A 10,976-nucleotide genomic window follows, 5' to 3' on the forward strand; every position below is an offset into this window, starting at 1 on the left:
AATTAATTACTCATTAATATTCAAAAAAAAAAAAGATATTTGCCGAGAAAACACGGGCTCTAAAACAATAGTTATTTATAGATAAAAAAAGTAATTATTATTGCCACCTATATTATTATAATTTCATAACTTTGAATATGAATATTAATATTTAATGCAAGGTTATCTGTGCAAACGATAAACTAGGTATATCATTATGACATGGAAGAAATAAAAGGGAAACAAACTAGGTATATTATTATCGCTTCATACTGGTCCACGTCAGCTAGGAAGGGGTATTTTAATCTTTTAGTCTTCAATTAATGGAAAAAAACCAACTTTTCGGATGGAAGGACCTTTTAATTAGACGGAGTTAAACCTGAGGGACTAGTTAGATATTTACGCAAAACTTGGGATTAGTTGGATAATTATGTAAAACCTGGGGGACTAAATAATAATTTTCCCTTATCGCTTTATACTGGTCCACGTCAACCAGAGAGGGTATTTTAGTCTTTTAGTCTTCAATTAATGGAAAAAAATCAACTTTTCGGACGGAATGATCTTTTAATTAAACGGAGTTAAACCTGAGGGACTAGTTAGATATTTGCGCAAAATTTGAGATTAATTGGTTAATTATGTAAAATTTGAGGGATTAAATAATAAATTACCCTTAATTTTAAAGGAAAAAGAAATTTTGATAAGAAAAAAGAAAAGGGCAGTGGATTCCAATTCGGTAGTTGAGTATTGTCAGATTGAATGTTTGCTAAGTCTCATACAAAAGTGAAATGATAAATTTGTTACATGGATTGATTAGTAGTATTGTATTTAGCAATATTGAGTTGTTGTGTGTTGTCATCTCAAGAACATAAAAAGAATGTGTGGGTAGGTGCTGTGGCTGCGAGGTGGCTGTAATTTATTGCCTTATTGGCAATAGAGGCAGTAGTTGGGGCTTTAGGGCTATTATGGCATTGGCAGGTGTCTATTCAATGGATGCAATGACTCTTGTCGTTTTATTATACGGTAAAGAGATTGCCGACCAGAACTTCCCAATTGGGACCTATTAACTCAGAACAAATTTATTTAAAAATTTAACCAATTAAGTCCAAACCATGATAGGTCTAACAAACGAGCCAAACTCAAGCTAGGGTTCGAGCCAATAAGCTGAGTTTAAACTCAACACAGTTTGGCTCTATCATTTACCACGTAACTTTTATTATAATCAAAACGCTTCATCATTTAATTTGGAAAAAAGAAATAAATATATATATTTTCATGAGACTACTCACCCACTAGAAATTTCATTTTCTTCCCCTCGTCCTAAAGGACTCTGCATTAAGGAATGCGTCATGAAATCATAATCTACTTAAAACAGATGAGACCAAAATAGTTGACTATAATGAATTTGTTATGGTGATAATAAATTAAAAGGAAGAGAAGAAGCTAAAGGCGTGCTTGGTCAAAGCAATAATAATGGGGAAAGAAACTCAAAAATCAAAGTTAAAGTTCTAAGGCCGACAACAAACAATTTGGAAAGAGTACCTTTCAGCTTTAGGGATCATAAATTTAATTGATGTAATTATGAAGAGGTCCCACAGATTTATACTGTGTTATGATCACGTATAATTTCAATTAATGGAGAGGATGAAACTTCATTGGTTATCAATATCTATTTATTTATTTATATATATATACTTATTGACATGATGTGAAAAAAAGTTTAGATTTGAATTTTGAAACCTTTTCTTGCACTTGTTTTCTTTAAATTATAAGGAGGTTTGACGTAAATAATACTATGGACTACACAATACGGATCATTCTCCTAATAAGAACTTACTAAATCGGTGAAAATTCATGTGATTAAGAGGACTCGAACCCTATCACGTGAAAAAGCAAGTAAAAACTGTATATGAAAATTAAATTTAACCCGTCACTTGTAGTTTTTCATTCTTTAGATTAAGCTTATTTATTTTATACTTTTAATTAATATATAAATAATTATAAAAAATTATTAAACTTTTACATTTGTATTTATCTAAAATTTCAGCGTGATAAATATTTCATGTCTAAATCAAATTATGAAAAATATTTATTCAAAGATTTTCATGATTAAGTCATATAATTTTTTTTTGTTGTTTACAACTCATATAATTTTTGTTAGCCAATCCATTTATATAGTTTCAAGTTTCAATATTCTATTATTATCATCGATGAAGAAAGAAAAAAATAAAGTTAACTATTCAGGGAGAAAATGCATGGGGTCACGGAAGGCAATCGCATCAAATTTTGAAATTCTTTCAAGTTTGCATCATTTTAGGTAATAATTTTCCTAATTACATTACTTTTATAATAACCACTCAAAATCATTTTTTTAAAAAAAAAAGTCTCGCTTAAAATAATTTGCTCAAAGCTAAGAAGATTGTGGCTGGTTCTTATCATAATGTCCCTTCTGCTTGTATTGCTCTTTTAAGTCGTTCTTGGGAGGATGAAGTTAATGCCATTTACAGGGAAGCAAATTCAGTAGCTGATGGTCTATCTAATGAGGCCTTGAAGATGAGTAGAGGTTTCCATTTGGTGCATTCACCTTCTGCCATGATTTCTCATCTTTTGGAGGGTGACAGAGCTGGTGTTTTTTGGCCTAGACAAGTTTAGATTTGGGTTTTATACCCTCCTTAGAAGTAATTTAGACAATTATATCTAAATCAGCAGACTCAAGAGCACCAAATTATGGAAAATAGAAATTCAAAGATTTTATTGATCAAATCGTGTAATTTTAGTGCTATTTTCAAATCATATAATTTGCTAGCCAATCCATACATAGTTTCTAGTTTCAATATTTTTATTATTATTGATGAAGAAGAAAAAATCCAAGTGGACGATTCAGAAAGAAAATGTAAAATCATTCCCTAAGCAATCTTATCTTTTGAAAATTCAGCAATTAGTACACCATTTAAGTCTCGACGTGTGTGAATAAAATTGTAAATGAAATAAACTATCTCTGAACTTTTTGAAATTGGCTCAATAAAATAAATTCATCGAGCGGAGCTCATGAGTTAAACAATTCAACACATGTAAAGAAAAATGGTCTTTTGATTCAACCATTTCTCAATTGAGCCATATTAAATTTTTAGACATGTCAGTAAAAATAGCGATCATTTTGCATATAGTACAAAAAAAAGTGTTGAGGATGATGTACCTTTTTTGACTTGGCTATAACAAGTAAGAGTTATATTATTTTGATAATTACAGATTTTTTTGTAGCTTATCTTTTCTTATTTTAAAAGAAAATATCCAAGTCTATTTAGTTCGAGATTTTAAGAGTCAAGTTTTTCACTTATCAAATTTAAGTTGTAATTTTTTCTCAGCACCTTGTATATGATAAGTGTTAGCCGCCTTTGTTGAAAACAAATAAAAAAAAAAAGTTTTGCTAAATCCCACATCGGGAGATGAGCAAAAGAGGGTGGTAGGTTTGGCTATAAAAGGAAGCCAAAGTTTAGGTTTCTAAACACACCAAAAACACTTGAATGTGTTTTATATTAGGGATTTAGAGCAAATCTCTTGGAGTCTCTTGGAGTATAAAATATTTGGGGTGTTTTAAGGGTGTCGGGTAGAAATATATTTTGTAATTATGGTTGTAACAATTTGCCGCATAGTGAATATTTTTCTTGGTTGTCGTTTGGCAACGGCCGTGGTTTTTCTCCACATGGGGAGTTTTCCACGTTAAATTATTGTGTTATTTATTCTCTTTAATTTCTCAGTCATTATTTTATTTTCTCATTTGTTCCTGCTTGAAGCCGGTCCGAAGGGTGGGAAAATAGCGATTTTCCCAACAAGTGGTATCAGAGCCTAGTTGTTAGGCGGAGCTTTTAGTGTTAAAATAATTTCTTGTAATTTAAATTATAAGTATGCACTGTGGTTGCGGTTTAGTCTGATCTTCCACATCAGAAATACTTTTGTTAGAAATTATTTTATTTTAAAAGCAGGTGGAGTTTTGGAAGTCTTGAAGCGGGTGGAGCTTTGCTTTGGTGTGCTTGAGTACCGGTGGTGAAGGTCCTGACGATAATTATTGAAGTTATTCTGGTACGAAAGTTCTGATAATATACCGTGCACGTAACTTCTGTCTAGAAGGCCGGATTTTAAGTGGGACCACTTGTGACCCCTCCGTCCAACTGAGATTTTACGTGGAATGGTAATATTGTCTAGGAAATCATTGTGATATTTCCTGGGTATTGCCGAATCGGTTTACTTCATTAATTATTGGGTTCACTGTTATAAGCACAAGTAAGCATGTCGGCTATGAGATGTGAGATTGAGAAATTTGACGGGAGAATGAATTTTGCACTGTGACAAGTGCAAGTCAAAGACGTGTTGATTCAGTTTAGACTGCATAAGGTTTTGAAGGGTAAACCAGTTAGCGGAAAGAATTCAGGAAAATACAGTAGTAGTGGAGACTTAGAAAAATTCAAGATTAGCGATGAAGAATGAGAGGAGCTGGATATCAAAGCGGCAAGTCAAATTCGCATGTATCTAGCAAAAAATGTTCTTGCTAATGTGCTTGGATTGTCCACGACAAAGGAGTTGTGGGAGAAACTGGAAGAATTGTACCAGGGCAAAAATATATCTAACAGGTTGTATTTGAAAGAGCAATTTCATACGTTGAAAATGACAGAAGGTACAAAGCTGTCAGATCACCTGAGTGTTCTTAATGGCATCGTCTCTGAATTGGAAACTCTTGGAGTGCAAACCGAAGATGAAGATAAAGCTCTTCGACTCATCCTGTCACTTCCTTCGACATATGAGCACATGAAACCTGTTCTGAAATATGGTAGTAAGGAAGTGATGTATGCGGATGTGGTTAGTAAGCTCATTACTGAGGAGAGAAGACTGAATGAAATGAAAAATAAATCATATGAGGATTCAACTTTATCTGTCGGTACCAGGAAAAAGAATAAAAGCTCCGAAAAGAGGAAAGTTGTCTGCTGGGGTTGTGGTCAAACTGGACACGTGAGGAAGGATTGCCTGAATGGTGGAGCTGATTCGGCTAGAAGCTCTAACGTTGTTGCTGCCAATGTGATCTCCAGTGGCGAAGGAGATGATGTGTTCTCTCTGTAATTGAGAGATGTGTGTCCTCATGGCATGATTGCTACGCGTTGAGATGTCATGGAAGAGGACGGATTATTGGTAGCTAGTCCACGGAAATGCGCACGACATTGGTTGACAGTTGATGCAAAGTGTGTGGTGGAAAAAATATATCGATGGCTAATGAACTCCCGGAAAAGTCAACAGGAGGGTTGCACCATAAACTATTAGCGGGATCCGACATGGCCGATGGAAAATTCTTGGAGTCGGTCAAGTGGTTCCAAGTGGCGATACTCTTTTATGGTGGAGTATGATAATTCTTGACATTAAGAATTATGATTGTCGGTAGCAGATAATGTTGTGTTTTTTTTATTGTATTTTCAAGGTGGAGATTGTTAGCCGCCTTTATTGAAAACAAATAAAAAAAAAAATAGTTTTGCTCAATCCCATATCGGGGAGATGAGCAAAAGAGGGTGGTAGGTTTGGCTATAAAAGGAAGCCAAAGTTTAGGTTTCTAAACACACCAAAAACACTTGAATGTGTTTTATATTAGAGATTTAGAGCAAGTCTCTTGGAGTCCCTTGGAGTATAAAATATTTGGGGTGTTTTGAGGGTGTCGGGTAGAAATATATTTTGTAATTGTGGTTGTAACAATTTGCCGCATAGTGAATATTTTTCTTGATTGTCGTTTGGCAACGGCCGTGGTTTTTGTTCACTTGGGGAGTTTTCCAAGTTAAATTATTGTGTTATTTATTCTCTTTAATTTCTCAATCATTATTTTATTTTTTCATTTGTTCCTGCTTAAAGCCGATCCGACGGGCGGGAAAATAGTGATTTTCCCAACAATAAGTTTTTCCTCGTTTTTATAATTTAATAAAATAAAATATGAGTTGATAATATTGTTACTGTGTCAAACTCAAGTCATATCAAAACAAAACAACGTGGTAATCATAACAGGTTACAAATTCATAATAACCAAAGTTCATAATATTATTAGTCTCTTACCTGTTGAAAAATTGAAGTGATTAACACTATACATTTATGTACGATTGTTCATTGTAATCATTAATCAGAAGATTAACACAAAGGGAAAGTAATCATGAAACAGAAAGAACAGGTCACTTTTCACCAATCTAGCATTCTATTAATTAATATTTCATTACATGTATTAAAATACTTCAATACTACCGTATCGTAGTCGGCAGAAGAAGTAATATAAAAATAAAATAAAAATCAATTGACCCAAAAAGTAAAAATAAGTAATAAATAAAAGAAATCCGTCCCTCCACTATTAATATAGACTACTTAAACTTCAACATTGTGACTATACTTTTCAAGACCAAGGCCAAATTTACAATAACTACAAAATTTTTAAAAACCCAATTAATTTCATCCGTATTTGTTTTTATAATTTCGGTTCGAATCGATTCATTTTGGTCTAATTTGATAAGATTTTCAAAAAATTTACTCATAATTTAATTTTATCAGAGAAAGTTGATCAATGTTTAATTTGATTTTATGTATATCACATCGAATTTATTTTTATGCTTAAAGAAGCAAAATCTGTTGGGTTCGATCAAATTTAATTTTTGCATTGTTCAATTCAAATAAGAAATATTCGAACGAATCAAACTGAGCTAGTTTTTATTCCGCGAAACTAAATGAACAAGTCTAATTTAGAGTTATCGTTACTGAACCAATCACCATAAATCGAAGTATTTTATTTGAATAGCATTGCCCGTTAGAAATATGTGATCTAAAACTAGTTAAAGGCACAAATTTATTTTTGAAGTTGAGGGTGTAGGGTTTAAACCTACGGACATCAGCTCTCAGCCATTCAGCTAAACTAATGGCAACTAAAAACTCGAATTTGTGGGGGCAAAAATGCACAATAATAACTTATATTTTAAATATATTTTGTAATGACTATTTTTCCTTTACAATTTGTGAATTTCCAATAGTATATAAATATAAATTGGGAAGCACCGTGAATTGTCAAATGGGGAAGGGTATTAAGTCAAGCTTCTCATGGCTCCAGGAGGAGGTGACATTTGTCTGCATGTCCCCACGTTCTCCTTCTCAGTTTCTATAAATACAGCTTCTTTCTGCCATACTTTTCCCCACCAATGTTCACAACATTTGGAAGCTTGTTTTGGCTCTTGGGCTCTGTTTCATATCTTCAACAGAAAAAAAAAAAAAAAAAAAAAAAGGAAAGAAAAGAAGTATGGAAGAATCTGTTAAGCTCAGGAGGGATAGCGCCATAATCGATCATTACTCTTTTTTTCCTTGGGGTTTTGATTTTCTTTCTATAGCGCTATCCATCCTGAGTTTCATGGCTTCTTCTTGCTGTGTTATCTCTCTATCCATCTCCGTCTCTGTTTCTGCTTCGTTTCTCCCTCGCTTGGTTTCTGTATTGCTATTTAGTTGTGGGTACGCAATGCTATTCCAATTCTTTTTATGCCTATTTATTCTTTATTGTTATGTTTCTTTAGCTCGTTTGATGCTTGTCTTTCCTTTTTCTTGATCTTTACAAAAATGGAAAGGAGAAATAAAATAAAATAAATCTTAGAATAATCTTTCTTGGCCACAATGAGTTAATGGAGTTCTTATTGGAAACAATGTTAGTATTGCCTTATTTCTTTAAACTATATATTTTTCCTATTTATGCAATCTTATAATCTCTAAGCATCACTGATTTTTCATTTTCATTTTTTTCCTCTACTCTGATAATGGTGGGGGTAGTCTAATTATGATTAGAGTTCACATTTGCCCCATTATCTCACAGCTAATATATATAATACATATATACAGACAATAATTAATAAATTTTAATTTAAAAGTAAGAGATATTGAATTTGAATCTAATAAGAATTAAATTAATAAAAAAAAATATTATTATTAATAATGCATAAAAATCAAGAATTATAACCAAATGATGAACAATGGAATACTTATCGAAAATTATTTTCAAAATTGTGAGATTAGTTTGAATTTTAAATGGAATGATATTAAATATATGTGTTGTAATTAAAAAAAAAAAAAAAGAATAAGAATTTTTAGTTATGAAATAACTAATATAGGAAAATGGTAGATAATGTTTATCCATTAAGGAAATGGGAAGGAGAAAGGATGTTGACTTGTTTCTCTTACTCCAATCCATCCACCAATTTGATAGTGTATAAGTCACTGTCCTAGGCTTTTGGGTCATTTCCCTCTGGATGGCCTAAAATTCAAAGGGTAAATGGATCTGTGATATCTGCACTCATTTCCAGCTTTCTGATATTTTGCCCCCTTTTCAGGTGACTCTATTTCCACGCTTCCTCTCCTCCTTCCACTAAAATATCTTAGATAATGTCCTTTCTCTTGTTTTTATTCTTATTTTTTATTTTTTTGTTACACATATTTTCACACTCAGACCTTATTATATTCAAATAGGCTTTCTTCAGCAATAATGTTCAACGTATGGTTTATATTATAAAAAAAAAAACATAACACTAATTCTATTATTTATAATATTTTATTTGATGGTCAAGCATTTATAATAATGTTTATTTTTAAAGTGTTTATTAATTAATTTATTTAATATATGAAAATAAAAAAAAAAAGGCAATTATAAAGAAAAATAAAGTGGTATTAAATGGTGTCAGGCAAACCTACAAAAATTAACAGTAAATTGGTGCTTTTTTCAGGCAATGCCAGCTGCAGGGACCTTGAAATCCGATGGACAAGAAATTTATAAATGCTTGAAATTTGAAAGTGTTTAATAAGGCACAAGCATTTCACAGAGGTGATGGGTAGAGCAGAGACAATGTCACTACAGAGGGACCCCAACCAAACAGAAACCTCTTTTATTTCACTTTTTCACCCATTCTACCTCTACTTCCCTACGGTTTGGTTTCCCCACGGATCTAATTTCAATTTGAGCCCTTTTTTTTTTTTTTTTTTTTTTTTTTTTTTTTTTTGTTATCTGCATTAATCTTTTCCTTTAGAATTAACAAACGTCTAAGGTCTGCTGGTCGCTCTCTCTTTATTTTTATTTTTTGGGATGAGTTTTCTTGAGATTTTATTTATTTTGTTTTGGAAATCATCAATATTTGAAACTTATTGATCCGATTAATCCAGATTCATGCTATAGGCCCATAAGAGAATTTGGATTAGTGTATCTAGCTAGAAGGAGTAAAAAGGGTTAGATTTGTCTAAGTTTGGTCTTTTAATTTTTGATTGTAAACTTATTATTAACTACTTAGTTAATGTTTCATTGACTTGGATTAAGAGACAAGTTAATAAGTTTGCTCAATTTCTATTACGAGAAACTCTGGATCTGTTCGACAAAATTAGCTATATTAGTAGCTTGTATATGTTAAATCAGTTAAGAAAATTCGATAAAACGCTATCTTAACCTCTAAAAATTAGTATAAATGCTATGTTATCGAATATAATAAAAAATAGCATTAAACTTTTAACCGTTTAAAACATTAAAAATTATTTAAAAAACTGTTGACCAACATTGTATAAAAGTTTTTTTTTTTCTTGATTTACATAAATAATAAAGCTTCTATTTTTATATAAAAAAAGAAAGTAGATATAAGAAAAAAAGAAGTGAAATAGGATAATTGAAATTGATATGAGTTTGATAATTCTTCTTTTTCTTGTGAAGTTTGATACTATTTTCGTTACATAATACTTATTACGTTTGAGAAAATAATTTATTACAAAATATTTGTCAGATTTATAGTTTAAACTTTAAAGGAGTACTATTTTTTTTTTTTTTTTTTCATGTATCCCCTTGTATATGGCTAATAATTACTTAATGTTTAGATATAGGAGCGTTAAATTAATGATAATATAGTCAATATAATTAATAATTTATTATAACTTATATAAATTTAATAGTTTTCTTACGGAATGTGAAATTCCAAATGTGACATGTAAAAGAGATAGTATTCTATTTCATTTGAAATTCGAAATTAACACATGTAAATAAAAATTTCAAGTGAAATATGATTAATACTAGTTGGAATTGTTTTTGAGAAATATAATTCATTCATAATAAAATCAAGTATTACAAATACTCAATTAGATTATATATAGAACTTACTATCACAATTAATAGAAAGTCCGTTGATCCTTCAACAATAAAAGAATTATCTATATTATTTTGAATAATAAAACTATAACTATAACTAAAAGAAACAATATTCGATTTTTCTACTTGAAGATAACCTTGACCGATATAAATCTTTATAGTAGTAAGGTCCTTTAATTGATTTGGTCGACAAAATAATTTATCCGGATCTTCTATGCCTGGATTGCTTTTCCAAAAATTTATTACGTATGACGTACACGGATGAATTTAAGCTACTATATGTTAATAACATCAATGGAGGAATATGCCGCATTACTAGGTTCCATTGATTGAAGATATACATCAGTAAAATAAGATATAAATTCTCTAAATAAATAAAATCAAATATCATACCTTTTAAGATACACATCAGTAAAATAAAAAAAAATACTTATTTTGAAACAGAAAAAGTAGTACTTTTCTAATTGTAACAGAGACGATGTTTTTTCCTAGCTATTTGATTCTAGTTCTAGTTTCCAACTAGAAAAAAAAAAAAGTAATTAAAGAATTCATTGACGAAACCAGTTAAATAATAAACCGGTTGAAACATCAGTCAAATCTTTTCAGATTTTTAAAAGAACCGATTGAATTTTAACCAAAATTAAAATATATAATAAGCATTTCAATCCAAAAACCCAGTGGGTGGCCACCCTTACTCTGCATGCCTACACCAAGAAATGATTATGTTATTTGGAAAATAGTGCAAGATGAGTTCCAAAACCATTAATTCCATAATAAAATGTGTATGTTATATGTAGATATATGGATTTGGGGTAGGTAAGAATTATTTTTAGAT

The 10,976-nt window shown here is 30.9% G+C and overlaps 1 long non-coding RNA gene across 1 annotated transcript; it reads left to right on the forward strand.

The window, feature by feature from the left end:
- The first annotated feature begins 7,048 nt into the window (after nt 1-7,048).
- Nucleotides 7,049-9,294, forward strand: LOC149498516 (uncharacterized). Its single transcript, XR_016319455.1, has 2 exons — nt 7,049-7,485; nt 8,745-9,294. It is a non-coding gene; the product is annotated as an uncharacterized LOC149498516 (long non-coding RNA).
- Nucleotides 9,295-10,976: the final 1,682 nt, after the last annotated feature.

This window comes from Jatropha curcas, chromosome 2 (assembly GCF_041381405.1).
Source record: "Jatropha curcas cultivar XTBG-Jc1 chromosome 2, XTBG_Jcur_1.0, whole genome shotgun sequence".
Taxonomy (NCBI): domain Eukaryota; kingdom Viridiplantae; phylum Streptophyta; class Magnoliopsida; order Malpighiales; family Euphorbiaceae; genus Jatropha; species Jatropha curcas.